Raw genomic sequence first — 13992 nt, forward strand, 5'->3', positions numbered from 1 at the left:
CTGTTGTCGCTGTGTCAGTGAGTCGGTGCAGGGAACCCCAACGTTGTGTGAGCAACCTTGGAGGATACACGGTAGGTCATTGTACAGTTATATGCTGCCTTCCTGTATCAGTGCCACTTGGAAGACATAGGGGCTGGAGCAATATAGAGTTAATTGGTGGTGGGGGTCTGGTAAGATTTAGATTAGCCCTAAAAGCACTGGGCTAACATTTTGTGACTAATTGGTTTGCCAGTTGTGTGGGATTACCAAACTAGTGGTTTGAAATCCAGGTGGCTGCTGTGGGCAACTTTCCCTATCTGGGAAATGAAAACTAAGGGCAAACGTGTGATCCCTACCATGAACAAATTGGGCACCTTGGCAGCCCCACGCAAAAAAAGGCGGCAAACATTTCTCGCTTGGTAATGCCCCCAACCCAGCAAAAATAAAAGCATTTTTTCTGCCTAATAAACTGTGCATGTAGGCTTCCTCTCCCTTTGCTAATCCCTTCCTTCCTGAAATCTCGGAGCAGGAACCATTAACATCCTTAGACAATAATGGGTCACTTCTGAAATTATGTCATGTGGCCAAGAGGAACTCCATGGCCCCGTAGACTTCGAGTCTGATAATCTGATGACCTCTAATCTCTCTCGCACTCCTAACCTGGAAAACTTAATGACTTCATCAGAATCAGCGCCAGATGAGAGCGAGAGTGAAGTTGAAATAAATGTGGAGGAAATCAGAGAAGAAGATCTCGTAAATGAGGGGAGTAGTCTCTCCCGGGAGAAGAAGGGTTGGAAAGTTATGGAAGCAAACATCAAGGCACTTCTGCGGTGGTGCGCTAGGATAGCTGAGGAACAAAAATCCTTAATGGAGGAGTTGGCTGGACTATCAGTCTTTATAAAGAGTTCCAAAGGCCCCTCATTTGAGGAATTGGTTAACCCAAAAATGAACCATGAAATGAGTGCCACTTCCTCACCTAGGAAGAATGAGGCTTTACAAGAAAGAGCATATGTTGTGGCGGCTTCAGACAGTGGGGTGATAGAAGCCATATGTGGCAAACTCTCCTTGCTAAAGGCACCAGAGTCCCCGCACAGAAAGGTTAAATGTGTAAAGACGGGAGGTAAGGATAATAATGGGTCCAAGCTGTCATCAATGGAAGGAAAGCAGGAAGCTTCGGGCAATCTGAAACGACAGCTAAAAGAGAAGGGGGCCTTTAGTGTCTCAAACACTCTGCCAAATGGCAAGACCAGACAGGACCTGCTTAAATGACTGATGGATAGATGGGTTTCCAAATACTGGACCAAGCCCGTTGGCACTGGAAGTAATGTGTTGGGTGCCTTGGTACGGATGGACCGGAGGCCACAGAGTACCAGCAATCCACAGCCAGCCTGACCACTAGGTGGTCTGAATGGAGAGAAGCTGGAAAAAACCTAAAGCTAGAACCAATGACACGTACTGTTTAGGAGGAAGTAAAACAACTCAAGAGAGGGACTGGTATCCAAGTGGAACAACTTGGTCCACAGCCAACGGTAGGGGAGCCCCAGCCAGAGAAAAAACAATATAAACATGAGCTTGGCACTAACTCAAGTTCCTAAAGCCTTGAATGCAGCTATGCTATTAACCTGGGCCGGCCAGGTAGGACAACTAAGACTTGATACATATGAAGTTCATGGAGAAAAACATGTCTACAATCAGCACTTTATTTTAACAGATCATGGCTGCTCGAGCTCCCTCACATGATGCCTGACCTAGGATTGATCACCACAAAAGACCTGTCCACACTGGAGCTGCCCAAATACAATAGCCCAGATAATTGGGTGGTGGCGACCGTTGAGTCTCCCATTGTGGTGCAAAGGATTTGTAAAAAATGTGCTGGCATTTAGCCAGCTGGGCTTTGAATTTCAGGTTTTTGTACCGGCTCTTCATAACACTTTTGAAAATGAGGGAAGGCTCTCAGTGGATCATCAGCCCTGTGCCAGGAGCATGGATGTTAACCCAGACGCCAGGAGACAAAGGGGAAGATGGGCAGATATCCCCTTACAAATGGAGTGATAGGAGGAAGGGCCAAAGCTTAATGCTCTTTCAATCTTGTCTTGAAACTCGAGAGGCCATGGAACCTTCCTATGCAATGGGAAAACAATTAACATTTTGAGATCCACAACCTGCTTCTGCCTACAAGAGACTTGGCTATGTGACTTGCTCATCTTGGGTGGGTTTTCTTTTATTTTCCGTATAGCAAAACTCCCCGCGAAGGGTAGACCCAAAGGTAGCTTGTGCATTGGGGCCAGAGTTTCCTTTGACTTTGCTGAATTTGCCCTCGGCCCCCCAACCAAACATTTTGGCAGTATCCATAATGAATCCCGACATCAGCTTATTAACAATTTTGCTGGCAATGTTGTATGACGGCCCAGGTGGGGCATTGTCATCTGAAATTATGGATGCCATGATGGAAATGCTTAGAGCTTGGGTAGCTAAATTCCCAGCAGCTCTTGTTTTTGCAACATGGGATTTTAATGTTGACTGTATCCAGGGCCAACTAGGAAGGAAGGGGCAGGTATGGGCAATAGACAGGGATAGGGCGAGGGCCAGGGAATGGTTGAGAGTAATGGCAGAGTTTGACCTTTCTCCATTAGAGAAGGGCGATGGGCTGGGGCAGACTATTGGACAAATGGCAGTGCAAGTAGCCGAATAGACGTCATATTTACAAACACTCAGGGGGGGGAGTCTAGAGCCTATGTTAGAGATTAGACCTGCCAAGGCAAGCAATCACTCGATGTTGATAATATCCATCGAGGAGCTAAGATCAGTAGGCAGAGACAGGTTGAATGGTAAGTTGGAGGTGACTCAGGGGGCAATCTCCTTCGTTGGTCAGCCAGAAGGATTGAAACATTCAAAGCCCTTCTTAGAAACCATCAACTGATGGGTAGCGGTCTCTTGTTCCAGGACTCTTTGGCAGCAACTGTCCGGCAAACCTCCATTGCCACTATGACATCCAGAAATGTGGCTACACAAAACGGCCTATATAGGCCGGCCGGCAGTTCGACAAAAAAATCGCAAGAAGGAAATGGGAGCTACATTCCGCACTATGAAGTGTGGGCAAAGATTACACCTATTCTTCCCCCGAAAAGAGAAGATAGGAAGCTTGAAGACAAACTACAAAAATTGGGTGAGACATCATCGGTTTTCTCAAAATAATGAAGGCTGGAAGTAAATGACTCAAGATAGTTTTGGTATTGGCTGGAGAGCTCTCAATTGAGCCTCAACCACCCTAGAGAATTAGTGGCTGTATCAGAAGGAAAATGGGTTGAGTATATCAAGAACGTTTTTGATGGTGGACACACCACAGCTTGGGAAGTTAGGACTATGGCAATTCTACTGTCAGTGAATATATAAAAAATGCAGATGTATATGTGAAAATTAAACAACTAAAGGTATCTAGCGCTGTAGGCCCTGATGGTCTTTCTAACCTGGTCCTGAAGGCAGATGTTGTGCTGTGGCACACAATTTAAAACAATTATTTGCATATGTTTGTGAATCTGGTAATATACCAAAGACATCGAAAATAGCAACCTTAATGGCAGTCTTTATAAAGGGCCTCTTAGCTATGCTAGACTGCAGTGGGAACATTTTCGCCAGTGTATTGTTGGAAATACTGACAACCTGGGTGGCGGAAAAGGTTTTATTAACTTACCATCAAACCAGATTCAGAAAAGGGTGTGCAACATCTCACTCAATCTGGACACTATTAACCTTAATCTCGGATACGCAACATAAACCTGGTTCGGTGCTATTTGCAATATTGTGGCATGGTTCAGAACCAATGGCTACTCAGCCTCAACTATATTGTTAAGGGGCCGTAGTTACTGAAAAAATCTCGACTCCCCCTGTTGTTGCCTTTTCTACTGGGTACACAGCCTTATTACATGGGGATTCTGATGGCATCAATATCTCTTGTCGCATTAGGGTAGCAATGGTGACATAAATTACTTCATCTGCTTCCTTGAGATTGGGTATTGTCTCACTAGAGGCAAAATGACTCCTGGATTCAATTACATTTTGATTGCCGCCACCCCTTTCAAAAGGCCAATGACTTATGGACTGCTGGTCCACAAGGTGCTTGGTAAAGTCGCGTATTTAGGCGTACTGCTGCCCTATGCACAAATATACTCCAATGCTGGCAGACTCTGTACGTTCACCAGATTCCACTCCTTTAACAAACTCTGTCTGCGTTGTCCAAACTACTCTCGTTCACCTCCAGGTTGTTCCCGTTTTGGCTCCATAACATTATAAGTATGTTTTTAAGGTGGCAGGGATTAGATAGTTATTGCTTCCTCTCTATTTATTCAAGACTGTCATTTCTTCTACATTATGTTAGTCAGATCTCTGCTGCCCAAGATTTGGAGAAGGCAGTGCGTTCTACAGTTGAGTGCACAAGAGGTAATATTTGTGGCTAATTGGCTACTTTCAGTTAGGTCCGAAAGCAATCTTTTAGGGGAAGCGGTAAAAACATAAGCTGTCTACCAACTTGACACAAGTGAGATAAGTTTGGAACTAGGAATTTTGGTTTCAATTCTAATAACTGGTTTCTCGCAAAAATTGCCTGCTGCCACTTTATGAGAAGCCCCTAGACTGGTCTGTAATATGAATGCAACTTAACTACATTTCTACATCTGGTCTTATCAAATGGTAACCTTTACATATGAAATACATGAAAGTAGTACAGTAACATATTATACAAATGTTGAATAAAAAGATCTCAACCACCTTCTCATGGTTACAGCTTTGGTGGCAGCAGAGGGCAAAATGGTAATAAGGCAAGTTACCTACTGCAGCCGATGATCCTTCAATCCCTTGGGCTGGAACACGATTAATATATGGCAAAATCGGAAGTGAAGTTTGTAAACTCTGCCTAGGAATAAACACCTCAGTAGAATATAGACAGTTGGAGAAGGTTCTTGGAATCTTTGGCTGTGCATTTTCATGGTCCAGTAATGGATAAGTACAACCCTGAACATTTATGTGTGGGAAGCAACAGCATTCCTTGTAAATGTACAATGCATGCACCTTGTATAACAAATTAAGTGGTACATACTGTTTACATGATTGATGTTTGTGCAATTGTTCAAAATACCCAACACTCCATAAGTAACATTGAGCAATGAATCGGGCGTTTCAGCACAATATTACCTTTGCGGGTGCGCTTTAGACAATGGGTCTTGCCAGCTTGCATTTAAGGTAATTTAACATGTTTGTTATAACCCTGTAGAGTTGTTTAGACTGTACAATACATAGGAACATTTTTAATTAATGTAAAAATGACTTATAAACATCAAAGTTATGCATTGTGTGAGATACTTTGTTGTTGGTTCTCCCGGTAGTACTGACCGTGCAGCAGAATGTCATCAAAGACACATGATGAACCCAGCAGGGATGCCATTTGCCTGCTTAGCACTGAGCAGCTACTGTAAAGAAGGCTGATATCTTTATGGGACACGTTTACAGCTGGGAAACAGTGTGTACCTTTGGCACACAGTTTTTGGTCTCACCCTTCTATGGCTTTGGGTATCCTTTCACAGGTTTCTTGATGCACTAGCTCATTCAGATTTACTCTTCACCATTTTAACTTTGCTATGATCGATCTCATGCTTGCACCTTTTAGGCGGCCACAGACCTCTGAAATGTGGGACCGGAGAAGGAAATGAGTGTCTGCTTTTGAACATCATTTTAATGCCACATGTGGGAACTCTGTGCTTGATTTAAGCATGAGCATGTGTTTAATATTGTAAAATGATGCATCACTTTTATCCTTTACTTTTGTGAAGGGAAAACTCTCATTTTTGCAACAGTTTAAAAAATGCATATTGTGTATTTGAATATAAATGTGATTGCTTCCCAGTGTATGTGTGGACTGTTAATAAAAAAGAACTCCAACGATAATGTGAAGTGGCACCTATAAAAACAATGAGGTTTTGCATATTAAAGAGCATTATGGGAAGATAAGAATGACCAAAGAGCTTTGTATCTGTCATATATATCTGTAGGAGTTGTATGACTGAATCACTAAAAACCAAAAGCACGCTGGGTTTGGTACACATTTGTTTTCTTTTTAAACAAATGTCACCCTAAAAACAAAGATTTTGTAAATATCAAGCATAGCAGCCATGTAGTTATGGTTAAGTTGCTCAACCCATAGGAAGAGCACTTTTTGGGTGCCTTAGAACTTGCCCCCCCCCCGTATGAATCCTCACTAAACTTTTGAAAAAAAGAATATGGCCCGTCACATTGATTCTATGAAGTTTGGTGACGTTTTGTGTAGGGGGGGGAGTTACAGGGGTATCTCAAAATGTGTGTTTTTTCCCATAGATGCAATTGTAAAAATGTTTTGCTCAAGCCTACAGCCCAAACCGCTGGATTGATTTTCACAATATTTGCACCAGGAGCGGCGTCTTCTTACCAAAAATCGTGTTTTTGTAATATTTCCTGTAAATCTGTCCATTAGTTTTTTTTTTAATGGCCAAAAAGTAGGTCAAAACAGATTAGTGATATCTGGGTTCGGTCCGCAGACTCATTTCCCTGGCCGGTCTGCCGACGGGCCCCTGATTGGCCCAGAGGGTGGCGTGATGTCCGCAGACATCAGATACACCTGCTGATTGGATGGTGAAAACCATGAGGTGCGTCATATTTTTGGAAATGCCCAACATTTTGGATCCGCAAACACCATCCGGTGTCCACGGATAGCGGGGTGGGGCAAAAGTCTGGAAAACACATTTTGGGTTATTTGGTAGTGGAAAGAGGAGCTCGACAAGGTCCAATGCTGCCGTGGGTATTGTGCCATTGTTTGTGTCCAAATGTTTTGAAAATAGGTTGAACTTTTACTCATGTTAACTGTTGGAGCTCTCTGAAAACAATAAAATGTTTTCCTTCAAACAGTTCTTCGTAGTTGGTGTTTAGGACTTCTTGCATTCTCAGAAGAATTAAAGCCAACACGAGGTTGGAAACCATGCTTACTTAATCTATCAGGAGCACTTTAATTTGTTTCAGAATTCTGTGAACTTCAGTAGCAATTTCTGCTGATAATTTGTAGTATTCTAATTTGGTTTGGTGTTCTACAGGGAGGAGCTGTCGTCGGTGTAATGTTACACCACCTATGTTGTAGGCAGCTAAACCTGTGGGGGCTGTTACTACAGCCGAAAGGTTGTTGTTTGTGAAGTTTTGTAGAAATGTGCTGATTATTTTAATTATGAATGTTTTACCTGAACCAGTTTATGTACTTAGATACATGAGCACATGATTATAATTGGTACAGCTGCAGGTTTTAGTTTCTTGTTTAATCCATGTTCAAATTCTTGAGTGACTTCTAGATAAATGGTGAGTTGTTCATAATTTAACTGTGATTTGAACACTAGCATGTCTTCCTCAATCTGTTTATATTAATAGATGGTATTTTCTACCTCAATCAGGGCAATTTCTGCTTCATTTAGAATGAGTGGTTCTCCGAGTGATTCTTGGCTTCCTGTAAAGGAAGGTTGTCTGCCGTCAGGAGTGTCTTTGTCTAATTAAGCTTCAATTTCTTCCTCTTGTTGGCATTCATTGTCCAACATTTCTTTGTATTGTTTGAAATTGTCATTTGTTATACTACTTTCTTTTGCTTTGAATGCAGCTTCAAATGAGTCATATTTATCTAATAATTCTTCTTCTTTTCTCCAAGGTTTAAAAGGTTGGATTAGGGCCATGTAATACAGTTCTATATGTTGTAAGAGATTTAAATGATACCTTTATATGATTCATTAGACTTGGTTTGGTGAGTTTAGCTAGGTTGATACTGAATATTTGCAAGTTGTAGCATTTGGTGTTACATTGTTTTTGTAGGTGTAGTTTTGGGCAATGTTGTACTGACACATGTTTTCCAAACCGGTACTTCTGTTTGGGTAGTATGTGTCAATTAGATTGTTTTTTAAAATTACCTGGCTGTTGGGATCATTTGTGGCTATGGTTTCTATCTCTTGGTAGGATTTTATTCCTCTTTTTCGGGATGAAGCTGAACCAAGACATAATCTTCAAAGATCTGATAAGGGGGGAGCCCTAGTCCTTATGGACAAAAAGGACTATTTGAAAGAAGTAGAAAGACAATTGATGGACCATGAAACATATCAAGAGATCCAATTTGATCCTAAAGAGAAGGTACAGGCACTTATCAAAGAACTGCTCGACAAAGCTGAGAACAGGGAAGTAATTTCTGAGCGCACAAGACAATTCCTAGAAACCTCTAATCAGTTATGACAATATTTTACATCTTACCAAAGATCCACAAAAGCTTGACTAATCCTCCAGATGCTCCACCATTGCTGCTATGGACAGTCTATTAGAGCCATTAGCCAAGTACCTCGACAAAGTAATGCAACCTTTGATTCAAGAGAGTCCGACCTATGTAAAGTATACCATGCATTTTCTATCAAAATTCAATGACACACAGTTTATAAAGGGACAGGGCACGTTGTTTACAATGGATGTGACCTCTTTGTACACCAACATCAAACTCGAAGCAGGCTTGGAAGCCATGGAATGGCTCCTATTAGGAGCAGACAACTGTACAGGTCACTGGGTCTTTGTACTCACATTGTTGAACCTAATACTGATGAACAATTCTTTCAAATGCAACAAGAAATTCTATATACAAGAATCAGGAACCAGTACGGGGGCAGCAATGGCACCAAGGTATGCTAATACATACATGCACCATCTAGAAACTGAACATGTTCTGAACTCTCTGAGATGGATGCAGCATCTCTCAATCGTCGCGAGATACAGAGATGATGTATTTGAAATTTGGAGGGCTCCTGTAGATGAATTGCACAGGTTCTTTGAGAAGATGAACAATATGCACCCGCGGATTAATTTTTACAATGCAGTCTAGTGACACAAGAATACATTTTCTGGATGTAGAAGTATACTATGAGAAAGGTGGCCTTAACACTAGGATCTTTACTAAACCTACCGTTATAAACAGCTTACTGCTTGCAACCAGATTCCACTCAATGCACACAATAGACAGTGTACCATTTAGCCAATGTCTTAGGTACATGAAGAACATATCTAATGAAGAGGAATCCAAGAAAGAAGCAATAGAGCTACAAACCAAATTCCAGGTGAGGAAATATAATATTGACTTGACTATAGATATAAAAGAGAAAGTCGCGAAGATACTGTGAGAAACAAAACTCACACTGAAACCACCGAATGCGGTTCTGCCTCAGGTATATGTTATGACCCACTCAATGCAAAGTACTAGGATTAAGAAAATTGTCACGCAGAATTGGACTATTATGCAAATTGACCCTAATCCACATAGGCTCCTCCCAGAAGCTCTGACCTTTGCCTACAGTCAAGCTCTCAGAAACACGCTAGTGAGAGCAGAGCTGCCCAAAAAGAAAACACAGAAAGAACAACCTAGAGGGACGCAACCCTGCTGCAACTGCCAGCACTGCAGCAATATCATCAGAGGAAATGGAATAACGCACCCACACTCAGGGAAGGCGATTGAGTTACGGCACTCATGTACCTGTGACTCGCAGACTGTGGTGTATGCAATAAGATGCCCATGTGAATTCTACTATGTGAGGATGACTATGCGGAAGGCAAAAGTTAGACAGACTGAGCATAATTTGAATATACGAACAAGCAGTCTAAAATCACCAGTACACATTTCATGGAAGCAAGACACAGCATAGCACAACTGAAATTGTTATATTAGAACAAGTGTCAGTGGGGAGCAGGGGAAGTGATCTGCACAAGAAGCTGTTACAAAGAGAGATAGCACGGATAGAGACATTGGATTCTCTTGCCCGGTGGGATATGAATCGTGAGTGGGAATGAATGTGCATTGTGTACATTTAGTTATGCTCTGGCTAGATTGTGAGTGGGCCACTGGCCTGAGAGGATTTGGGTACAAATGTGATTGGACAGTGATTCAGTCTACCCTATTGAGTGCCATATGATAATTAAATCCTTTTTATCCAGGAGAGTCTAGTTGAAAAATCCTAAATCGAGATTGGTCCACTTCGGTGAAGAACCACCTACCATGGCATGTATTCAAGATATAAGAACTTGTTTACAATAGGGGCAGATTTTACCTTTATGAAACAGATCCGCTTGAGAATCTCTGCTCTAGGCATGCCGGCGCAATGATATGACCGTGAACCAAGATATAAGCCCCAAGCAAGATGGACACTGCTCTCGTTCAGCATGTACTGTGCATGACTAACGTTACTATGGCAACCAAGAGTATTTACACGGAGGCGGGACAGCAGACCAGTTCTCCCGTCGGCTGCCCCACTCTCTCTGTGGAAGTAAATGAAGTAAGTGTTCTAACTAGGAGTCCAGAGACTTTCATGTGTGGATGTACATGCAGATTTGTATATTCTGTCTTTATTTTGTTTTGCAGTGCATTAGAATTTGTGCAATTCATCCCATGCACACTCTTCACAAATTAACTAAAGAAACCATGTCTGTGGGCCTAGGTTACTTAAAATACAACGTACATCAGTGTGACGTCGGAGCCAGTTCTTTTGTACCACACATTTTTGCCGAAAGATTTGTGATACTTGATTGCAAAAATTCATCTTTGTCTTATATCTTTTGAAGCAGCTGGGTAGCGGAAATGTTTGAAAAGTTACAGCCTGTTTATAATGTGTGTGCAACTCCATTATATAGAGATGCTAGTTCACTTTAAAAGAGGAGGTGGAAAATGTGTTCAACATTTTGTCTGAATCTGGGGTCTTCAGAATACCTTCTTAAAGAGTGATATTCTGATGCACTCATTTGTGTGAACCTTTCATCATATCTTTATCCTTTTCCTGTAGGAAAGAGCAGAGGAAAAGAACATGCTTCTCCACTCTTTTCCCATATGCTCAGTTGGGATCCTTTGGCTTGATGCATTTGATATGTTTCTAATGCATCGTAAATGATGTCTTTGGAGTGTAGTGGGTGAATTGTATACTGGTCTAAAATGTTGACTGCACTAATAGGATCTGAACAATCAAATTGGCCAGTTGTTGGTGATTCTTGACTTATTTGGTGGTTTCTCTTAAGTTTTCCTCAATGTGTGTACATTTGTAGTATTCATTGTTTTCCTTTAGATATTGTAGGGCTTGTATAACTTTGTTTAAGTCGACTAGTTGTTGCCAAATTATTTTGTCTTTTGTTGGCACACCATTAACGAGTACAAATAAAGATTGATCTATTGGTTGTTTTACTTCCAGAGTTTCTACATTTACTTTGAGATCTAATGGCAAATATACTACTTTGGTGCAGATGCCCTTTAGTAACTCGGATGGAGGTAATTTGGCTGATTTCGGCTGAAGGCATATCATAGCTTGAAATGTCTATACTGTTTGCATTATAATGCTCTCATACAAGTTAACAGGGTAATTCATAGAATTTCGCAGAAAAGTGTCGCAAGCGGCTGGCGCAGAGTGTCCGCGTGCGATTGTCTGCACCAGGCGCGTGCGCCAAAACCGATTTCCGCGCACAGCGTATTCATGGATTTTAGGCTCCCAAACCAGCCGTGCCGCAGAGTATCGCAGCGACCCTGCAGCAGCGCCAGTAACGCCCCAAGAGGGCCCTCGCGCAAGGAAAAGCCATCAAAATCGCTAAATCATCGCAAAGGGCTGCGCTAACCCTGGACCAGTTTACAGGGCTGCCAAACAAGGAACGCAAAGCGGGTAACGTTTATATCAGGGGTACGCGGGAAGTTTTACATGCGATTAGCCAGGGTACGTGTATTACAGGGGTACGCGGGAATTATCACACGCGATTTGGCTGGGTACGTGTATTACAGGGGTACGCGTGAAGTTTTACACGCGATTAGCCAGGGTACGTCTATTACAGGGATACGCGGGAATTATCACACGCGATTTGGCTGGGTACGTGTATTACAGGGGTGCGCGGGAATTATCACACGCGATTTGGCTGGGTACGTGTATTACAGGGGTGCGCGGGAATTATCACATGCGATTTGGCTGGGTACGTGTATTACAGGGGTGCGCGGGAATTATCACACACGATTTGGCTGGGTACGTGTATTACAGGGGTACGCGTGAAGTTTTACACGCAATTAGCCAGGGTACGTGTATTACAGGGGTACGCGTGAAGTTTTACACGCGATTAGCCAGGGTACGTGTATTACAGGGGTACGCGGGAATCATCACACGCGATTTGGCTGGGTACGTGTATTACAGGGGTGCGCGGGAATTATCACACGCGATTTGGCTGGGTACGTGTATTACAGGGGTGCGCAGGAATTATCACACGCGATTTGGCTGGGTACGTGTATTACAGGGGTGCGCGGGAATTATCACACGCGATTTGGCTGGGTACGTGTATTACAGGGGTATGCGTGAAGTTTTACACGCGATTAGCCAGGGTACGTGTATTACAGGGGTACGCCTGAAGTTTTACACGCGATTAGCCAGGGTACATGTATTACAGGGGTACTCGGGAATCATCACACGCGATTTGGCTGGGTACGTGTATTACAGGGGTGCGCGGGAATTATCACACGCGATTTGGCTGGGTACGTGTATTACAGGGGTGCGCGGGAATTATCACACGCAATTTGGCTGGGTACGTGTATTACACGGGTGCGCGGGAAGTTACACACGCGATTAGGCTGGGTGGGTCCTCACAGGTGTTCTGTGTACACCCTCCACGGCCCCTGCAGGCAGCCCACAAAACAGGGGACTACCCTGCACACCTGCTCATGTCTCCCACCCCCCACCCCCACCAGCAGTGTGGGGGACCCTCCACCAGGCCCCCACTCATGTCCCCTATCACCCCCACCCCCAGCAGTGCAGGGGCAGCCTCCACCAGGCCCCCACTCATGTCTCCCACCCACCCCACCCCCAGCACTGTGGGGCACCCTCCACCAGGCCCCCACTCATGTCTCCCACCCGCCCCCACCCCCCAGCAGTGCAGGGGCAGCCTCCACCAGGCCCCCACCCATGTCTCCCACCCACCCCTACCCCCCCAGCCACCATGGGCAACCCCCACCAGGCTCCCACCCATGTCTACCACCACCCCCACCCCCCAGCAGTGCAGGGGCAGCCTCCACCAGGCCCCCACTCATGTCTCCCACCCCCCACGCCCCCAGCAGTGTGGGGCACCCTCCACCAGGCCCCTACTCATGACCCCTATCACCCCCACCCCCAGCAGTGCAGGTGCAGCCTCCACCAGGCCCCCACTCATGTCTCCCACCCACCCCACCCCCCAGCACTGTGGGGCACCCTCCACCAGGCTCCCACCCATGTCTACCACCACCCCCACCCCCCAGCAGTGCAGGGGCAGCCTCCACCAGGCTCCCACCCATGTCTACCACCACCCCACCCCCCAGCAGTGCAGGGGCAGCCTCCAGCAGGCCCCCACACATGTCTCCCACCCACCCACCCCACCCCCCAGCACTGTGGGGCACCCTCCACCAGGCTCCCACCCATGTCTACCACCACCCCCACCCCCCAGCAGTGCAGGGGCAGCCCCCACCAGGCCCCCACTCATGTCTCCCACCCACCCCCACCCCCCAGCAGTGCAGGGGCAGCCTCCACCAGGCCCCCACTCATGTCTCCCACCACCCCCACCCCCCAGCCACCATGGGCAGCCCCCACCAGGCTCCCACCCATGTCTACCACCCCCCCCACCCCCCAGCAGTGCAGGGGCAGCCTCCACCAGGCCCCCACTCATGTCTCCAACCCCCCACCTCCCCAGCAGTGTGGGGCACCCTCCACCAGGCCTCCACTCATGTCCCCTATCACCCCCACCCCCCAGCACTGTGGGGCACCCTCCACCAGGCTCCCACCCATGTCTGCCACCACCCCCACCCCCCAGCAGTGCAGGGGCAGCCTCCACCAGGCCCCCACTCATGTCTCCCACCCACCCCCACCCCCAGCAGTGCAGGGGCAGCCTCCACCAGGCCCCCACTCATGTCTCCCACCACCCCCACCCCCCAGCCACCATGGGCAGCCC

The sequence above is a fragment of the Ambystoma mexicanum genome, chromosome 1p, assembly GCF_040938575.1.
Source record: "Ambystoma mexicanum isolate Mex_15411 chromosome 1p, UKY_AmexF1_1, whole genome shotgun sequence".
NCBI classification, from domain to species: Eukaryota; Metazoa; Chordata; class Amphibia; order Caudata; family Ambystomatidae; genus Ambystoma; species Ambystoma mexicanum.